This window comes from Vulpes lagopus, chromosome 2 (genome assembly GCF_018345385.1).
Source record: "Vulpes lagopus strain Blue_001 chromosome 2, ASM1834538v1, whole genome shotgun sequence".
Classification (NCBI taxonomy): domain Eukaryota; kingdom Metazoa; phylum Chordata; class Mammalia; order Carnivora; family Canidae; genus Vulpes; species Vulpes lagopus.
In genome coordinates, this window is record NC_054825.1 from 123,603,941 (window position 1) to 123,611,971 (window position 8,031).

Consider the following 8,031-nt stretch of genomic DNA (forward strand, 5'->3'; position numbering starts at 1 on the left):
CAGTTTTCCAGAGCGGCTGCACCAGTTCACATTCCCACCAACAGTGTAAGAGGGTTCCCTTTTCTCCGCATCCTCTCCAACATTTGTTGTTTCCTGCCTTGTTAATTTTCTCCATTCTCACTGGTGTGAGGTGGTATCTCATTGTGGTTTTGATTTGTATTTCCCTGATGGCAAGTGATGCAGAGCATTTTCTCATGTGCATGTTGGCCATGTCCATGTCTTCCTCTGTGAGATTTCTCTTCATGTCTTTTGCCCATTTCATGATTGGATTGTTTGTTTCTTTGGTGTTGAGTTTAATAAGTTCTTTATAGATTTTGGAAACTAGCCCTTTATCTGATATGTCATTTGCAAATATCTTCTCCCATTCTGTAGGTTGTCTTTTAGTTTTGTTGACTGTATCCTTTGCTGTGCAAAAGCTTCTTATCTTGATGAAGTCCCAATAGTTCATTTTTGCTTTTGTTTCTTTTGCCTTCGTGGATGTATCTTGCAAGAAGTTACTGTGGCCAAGTTCAAAAAGGGTGTTGCCTGTGTTCTCCTCTAGGATTTTGATGGAATCTTGTCTCACATTTAGATCTCTCATCCATTTTGAGTTTATCTTTGTGTATGGTGAAAGAGAGTGGTCCAGTTTCATTCTTCTGCATGTGGATGTCCAATTTTCCCAGCACCATTTATTGAAGAGACTGTCTTTCTTCCAATGGATAGTCTTTCCTCCTTTATCGAATATTAGATGGCCGTACATTTCAGGGTCCACTTCTGGGTTCTCTATTCTGTTCCATTGATCTATGTGTCTGTTTTTGTGCCAGTACCACACTGTCTTGATGACCACAGCTTTGTAATACAACCTGAAATCTGGCATTGTGATGCCCCCAGCTAAGGTTTTCTTTTTTAAAATTCCCCTGGCTATTCGGGGTCTTTTCTGATTCCACACAAATCTTAAAATAATTTGTTCTAACTCTCTGAAGAAAGTCCATGGTATTTTGATAGGGATTGCATTAAACGTATAAATTGCCCTGGGTAACATTGACATTTTTACAATATTAATTCTGCCAATCCATGAGCATGGAATATTTTTCCATCTCTTTGTGTCTTCCTCAATTTCTTTCAGAAGTGTTCTATAGTTTTTAGGGTATAGATTTTTACCTCTTTGGTTAGGTTTATTCCTAGGTATCTTATGCTTTTGGGTGCAATTGTAAATGGGATTGACTCCTTAATTTCTCTTTCTTCAGTCTCATTGTTAGTGTATAGAAATGCCATTGATTTCTGGGCATTGATTTTGTATCCTGCCACGCTACCAAATTGCTGTATGAGTTCTAGCAATCTGGGGGTGGAGGCTTTTGGGTTTTCTATGTAGAGTATCATGTCATCGGCGAAGAGGGAGAGTTTGACTTCTTCTTTGCCAATTTGAATGCCTTTAATGTCTTTTTGTTGTCTGATTGCTGAGGCGAGGACTTCCAGAACTATGTTGAACAGCAGTGGTGAGAGTGGACATCCCTGTCTTGTTCCTGATCTTAGGGGAAAGGCTCCCAGTGCTTCCCCATTGAGAATGATATTTGCTGTGGGCTTTTCGTAGATGGCTTTTAAGATGTCGAGGAAAGTTCCCTCTATCCCAACACTCTGAAGGGTTTTGATCAGGAATGGATGCTGTATTTTGTCAAATGCTTTCTCTGCATCTAATGAGAGTATCATATGGTTCTTGGTTTTTCTCTTGCTGATATGATGAATCACATTGATGGTTTTACGAGTGTTGAACCAGCCTTGTGTCCCAGGGATAAATCCTACTTGGTCATGGTGAATAATTTTCTTAATGTGTTGTTGGATCCTATTGGCTAGTATCTTGTTGAGAATTTTTGCATCCATGTTCATCAGGGATATTGGTCTGTAATTCTCCTTTTTGGTGGGGTCTTTGTCTGGTTTCGGAATTAAGGTGATGCTGGCCTCATAGAACGAATTTGGAAGTACTCCATCTCTTTCTATCTTTCCAAACAGCTTTAGTAGAATAGGTATGATTTCTTCTTTAAACGTTTGATAGAATTCCCCTGGGAAGCCATCTGGCCCTGGACTCTTGTGTCTTGGGAGGTTTTTGATGACTGCTTCAATTTCCTCCCTGGTTATTGGCCTGTTCAGGTTTTCTATTTCTTCCTGCTCCAGTTTTGGTAGTTTGTGGCTTTCCAGGAATGCGTCCATTTCTTCTAGATTTCCTAATTTATTGGCATACAGCTGTTCATAATATGTTTTTAAAATCGTTTGTATTTCCTTGGTGTTGGTAGTGGTGTCCCCTTTCTCATTCATGATTTTATTAATTTGAGTCTTCTCTCTCTTCTTTTTAATAAGGTTGGCTAATGGTTTATCTATCTTATTAATTCTTTCAAAGAACCAACTCCTGGTTCTGTTGATCTGTTCCACAGTTCTTTTGGTCTCGATATCATTGAGTTCTGCTCGAATTTTAATTAACTCTCTTCTTCTGCTGGGGGTGGGGTCTATTTGTTGCTTTTTCTCTAGTTCCTTTATGTGTAAGGTGAGCTTTTGAATTTGAGATCTTTCCAGTTTTTGAATGTATGCTTGTATTGCGATGTATTTCCCCCTCAGGACTGCTTTTGCTGCATCCCAAAGATTTTGAACGGTTGTATCTTCATTTTCATTAGTTTCCATGAATCTTTTTAATTCTTCCTTAATTTCCTGGTTGACCTTTTCATCTTTTAGCAGGATGGTCCTTAACCTCCACGTGTTTGTGGTCCTTCCATATTTCTTGTTGTGATTAAGTTCTAATTTCAAGGCATTATGGTCTGAGAATATACAGGGGACTATCCCGATCTTTTGGTATCGGTTCAGACCCGATTTGTGACCCAGTATGTGGTCTATTCTGGAGAAAGTTCCATGTGCACTTGAGAAGAATGTGTATTCAGTTGAGTTTGGATGTAAAGTTCTGTAGATATCTGTGAAATCCATCTGGTCCAGTGTATCATTTAAAGCTCTCGTTTCTTTGGAGATATTGTGCTTAGAAGACCTATCCAGGGTAGAAAGAGCTAGATTGAAGTCACCAAGTATAAGTGTATTATTATCAAGGTATTTCTTGAGTTTGGTTATTAATTGGTTCAAATATTTGGCAGCTCCCACATTCGGGGCATATATATTGAGGAGTGTTAAGTCCTCTTGTTGGATAGATCCTTTGAGTATGAGATAGTGTCCCTCTTCATCTCTCACTATAGTCTTCGGGGTAAATTTTAATTTATCTGATATAAGGATGGCAACCCCTGCTTTCTTTTGAGGACCATTTGAATGGTAAATGGTTCTCCAACTTTTTATTTTCAGGTTGTAGGTGTCCTTCTGTCTAAAATGAGTCTCTTGTAGACAGCAAATAGATGGGTCCTGCTATTTTATCCAGTCTGAAACCCTGCGCCTTTTGATGGGGTCATTAAGCCCGTTCACATTCAGAGTTACTATTGATAGATATGAGTTTAGTGTCATCATATCTATTCAGTCCTTGTTTTTGTGGATTGTTCCTCTGAACTTCTTCTTAAAGGGGAATTTTAAGAGTCCCCCTTAAAATTTCTTGCAGAGCTGGTTTGGAGGTTACATATTCTTTCAGTTCCTGCCTGTCTTGGAAGCTCTTTATCTCTCCTTCCATTTTGAATGAAAGCCTTGCGGGGTAAAGTATTCTTGGTTGCATGTTCTTTTCATTTAGGACCCTGAATATATCCTGCCAGCCCTTTCTGGCCTGCCAGGTCTCTGTGGAGAGGTCTGCTGTTACCCTAATATTCCTCCCCATAAAAGTCAGGGACTTTTTTTCTCTTGCTGCTTTAAGGATCTTCTCCTTATCTTTGGAATTTGCAAGCTTCACTATTAAATGTCGAGGTGTTGAACGGTTTTTGTTGATTTTAGGGGGGGATCTCTCTATTTCCTGGATCTGAATGCCTGTTTCCCTTCCCAGATTCGGAAAGTTTTCAGCTAGGATTTGTTCAAATACATATTCTGGCCCTCTGTCCCTTTCCGCGCCCTCGGGAACCCCAATTAAACGTAGGTTTTTCTTCCTCAGGCTATCATTTATTTCCCTTAATCTATCCTCATGGTCTTTTAATTGCCTGTCTCTTTTTTCCTCAGTTTCCCTCTTTGCCATCAACTTGTCTTCTATGTCACTCACTCGTTCTTCCACCTCGTCAAGCCTCGTCGTTAGGACTTCTAGCTTGGATTGCATCTCATTTAATTGATTTTTAATTTCTGCCTGATTAGATCTAAATTCTGCAGTCATGAAGTCTCTTGAGTCCTTTATGGTTTTTTCTAGAGCCACCAGTAGCTGTAAAATAGTGCTTCTGAATTGGCTTTCTGACATTGAATTGTAATCCATATTTTGTAACTCTGTGGGAGAGTGGGCTGTTTCTGATTCTTTTTTTTGAGGGGTTTTCCTTCTAGTCATTTTGCTCAGTGCAGAGTGGCCAAAAACAAGTTGTATTGGGAAAAGGAGAAAAAGAGAGAGAAGGAAAGAAAAGAGAAAAAGAAAAAAGAGAAAGAAGAAAAAAATAGGGGAAAAAGAGAAGAAAAAGAAAGAAAAAGAAAGAAAGGAGAAAAAAGAAAAAAGGGGGGGTGGGGGAAGCAATCAGAAATCAAGAAGAAAGAGAGAAAAAAAAAAGCACAAAACAAAACAAAACAAAAAAAAAACAAAAAAAAAAACAAAAACAAAAACAAAAAAACAAAAAACAAAAAAAACCACGGGGGAGTATCTTCCGATTCTGTGTACTTTAAGTCCCTTGACTTCCCTTGGACCTGGTCCGTGTCGCTGGTCTTCTGGGGGAGGGGCCTGCTGTGCTGATTCTCAGGTGTTGGCACTTGGGGGAGCTGCTCTGCCCCTGCCTGGTGCAGGGCTCGGTGGGGGTTGTTGACCCCGTGAGGCCCCGGGAGGAAGCCACAGTGGCGGGGGCAGCTCTGGGACCCTGGAGTCAGCCCCCGCAGTAGCTCCGGGGCTCTCCTTCTGCAGGGCCTGGGGGCTCCGGGGCGGGGCCGCTGATCTGCTCAGTTCCAGGCAGGAGCGTCCTTGCTGTCCTGGGCCCTCCCGGCCTCTGCCTGTCCCGGGGGAGGCCGGATCCTGGGCTGTGTCCCGGCGCCCTGTGCTCCGGGGCCTGCGCTGTTGGATTCGCGCTCCCGGCGGTGCAGCCCCCTCCGCGGAGCCGCCGCCCGAGCCTCTCCGAGCTGTTCCCGGAGCCGCGCAGCCCCCTCCGCGGAGCTTCTTCCTCTGCCCGAGCCGCCGCCGCTGAGCTGTTCCCGGAGCCCCGCAGCCCCCTCCGCGGAGCCGCCGCCCGAGCCCCTCCGAGCTGCTCCGGGTCCGCCGAGCGCTGCAGCCCTTAGGGAGCTCGGGCACTCTCCGGGGCGCAGTTCCTGTGTTACTGTCCCCGGGAGCCCGAGGGCATCCCCGCCTTTCTGGGGATCCTGCTCCAATTCCCGGGGAGCCCCTTTCCGCGGGGAAGGTCGGTGCAGCTCCTGCTCCTCCGGGACGGGGCTCTCCTGTCCTGGGGACACTCGCCCCGGCCTCAGCCCGGCTCCTCGCGGGGCCCCTCCCCCTTGGAGGCCTTTTGTGTCTTTATTTCTTTTTCCCCGTCTTCCTACCTTGATAGAAGCGCGAACTCTTCTCACTGTAGCGTTCCAGCTGGTCTCTCTTTAAATCTCAGGCCGAATTCGTAGGTTTTCAGGATGATTGGATGGTTTTCTAGGTAATTTGCTGAGGACAGGTGACCTGGAGACCCTACTCCTCCGCCATCTTGCCCCTCCCTCGCAAAAGGAATTTAATAGGGATAGCTTTTTGGATAAATAATACTGAAATATTTGGACGTCTATAGGCAAACAAGTGAACCTCCATCTGATCTACATACCTTATACAAAAATTAAAGTAGATCTAGGACATAAATATAAAACCATAAAACTTCTAGAACAAACAGAATAAAATCTTTGAGACCTAGAACTAGGCAAAGAGCTCTTAGACTTGACTCCAAAATCATTTAAAGGTGAAAATCCATAAAAGGAAGTTGAGAAATCGGATTTACCAAAAATAAGAAGGATTGTGATTCAATTAAAAAGATAAAAAGAAACAAAAGATAAAAAGATAAGCCATAAAAAGAAAAATGATCAATTGGATTCACCAAAATTTAAAAAGATTCTGTTATGAGGATGAAAAGATAAGCTACAGACTGAGAGAAAACATATGCAGATCACGTATCCAACAAAGGGCTTGTATTGAGAATATATACAAAAAAATTCTCAAAGCTCAACAACAAACAATCTCATTAAAAATGGCCAAAAGACATGAACAGACATTTTGTTGAAGAAGAGATACAGATGTCAAATAAGCACATGAAGAGATGTTTAACATCATTAGCCACTGAAGACATTGAAAATTAAAACCACAATGAGGTATCGCTAAAAGCCCATTATAATAGCTGATGTAATAAATAGCAATAACATAAATGCTAGTAAGGTTATAGGAAATCGGATCATTCATATGCTGTTGCTAGAAGTGTAAAATGGTGCAACCCCTTTGGAAAATAGTTTGGCAGCTCCTATTATAGTGAAAGATGGACTTACTATAGACATATGACTCTTAGGTACAACTAAACTTTTAGGTACACATACCAGGGAAATGATCATTTATTTTAACACAGAAAATTGGACACAGATATTCACAGAAATTTTATTTGTAATAGCCTCAAGCTATAACAGCTAAAAACCCAAATAGCTTCAGTCGATGGATGGAAAAACAAGCTATACATCTCTGCCATAGAATATTACACAGTAATAAAAAGAAATCGTACTTGACCTTTGAACAACATGGTTTGAATTGTGCAGGCCACTTATACGTGAATGTTTTTTCAAAAAACACATTGGAAAAAATTTTGGAGATCTGCAGCAATTTAAAAATCTTCACAGATGAACTACACAGTCTAGAAATATTGACAAAAATTAGGAAAAAGTTAAATATGTCATGAATGTATAAAATATATGTAGATACCAGTCTATTTTATCATTTACTCCCATTAAAATACACAGATCTATTATAAAAAGTTAAAATTTAGTAAAATTTACACACTTATCCACTGTTCATGGTGCCCTTCCCAGAAGAGAGAAATGTAAACAAATGTTAAAATGCAGTATTAAATCATAACTGCAGCTATAAAGCTACACAAGCAGGAGTGAAAACCTTGCACTTTTGGTGAAATACCTTTTCTATCTCGTATTGAAAATGAAGTTTTTCATTTTCTTTTCAACTTTCATTTTCGTATTGAAAATGAAGTTATATAGGTGCAGGATTGCTATAAGAAAGGAATGTCTATGGAATCTAATTTGATTTGGAAAAAAAAGCAAAGTTATTACATGACACTTAAACAAAAGGAAGGTGAAGGATCTAAAACTAGAGAATTTAATGCCAGCAAAGATTGTTTGATAATTTTAGAAAGAGGTTTGGCTTAAAAAATGTCAATATGACAAGAGAAGCAGCTTCTGCCCACCAAGAAGCAGCAGGCAATTCCCAAGTGCTACTAAGAAAACCACTGAGGGAGGGGTGGGGAAAAAAATAAATCATTGAGGAGAAGGGATATCTGCCTGAAGAGGTTTTTAATACAGAAAAAAAAACCCTATACTGGAAAAAATGCTACAAAGGATATTTGTTAGTAAGGAAAAGAAGTGAGCACCAAGATTTAAGGCAGGAAGGGATAGGCTACCTCTACTGTTTTGTGGAGATGTGCTTGGGTTCATGATCAGGATTTTCCTTATCTATAAAGCTGCCAACCCCTGAGCCGTGAACAGAAAAGATAAACCCCTACTGCCTATTTTGTGGTTGTACAACAAAAGGGCCTGGACAACAAGAACACCTTTTCTGGATTGGTTCTACTCATGCATAGCCCTGAAGTCAAGAAGTACCTTGCCAGGAAGGGACTGTCTTTTAAAGCTCTTTGGATGTTGAACAATGTCTTTGACCACTCAGAACCTTATGAATTCAACACCAAGGGTGTCAAAGTGGTCTATTTCCCTCCAGAGATAATATCTCCAGTT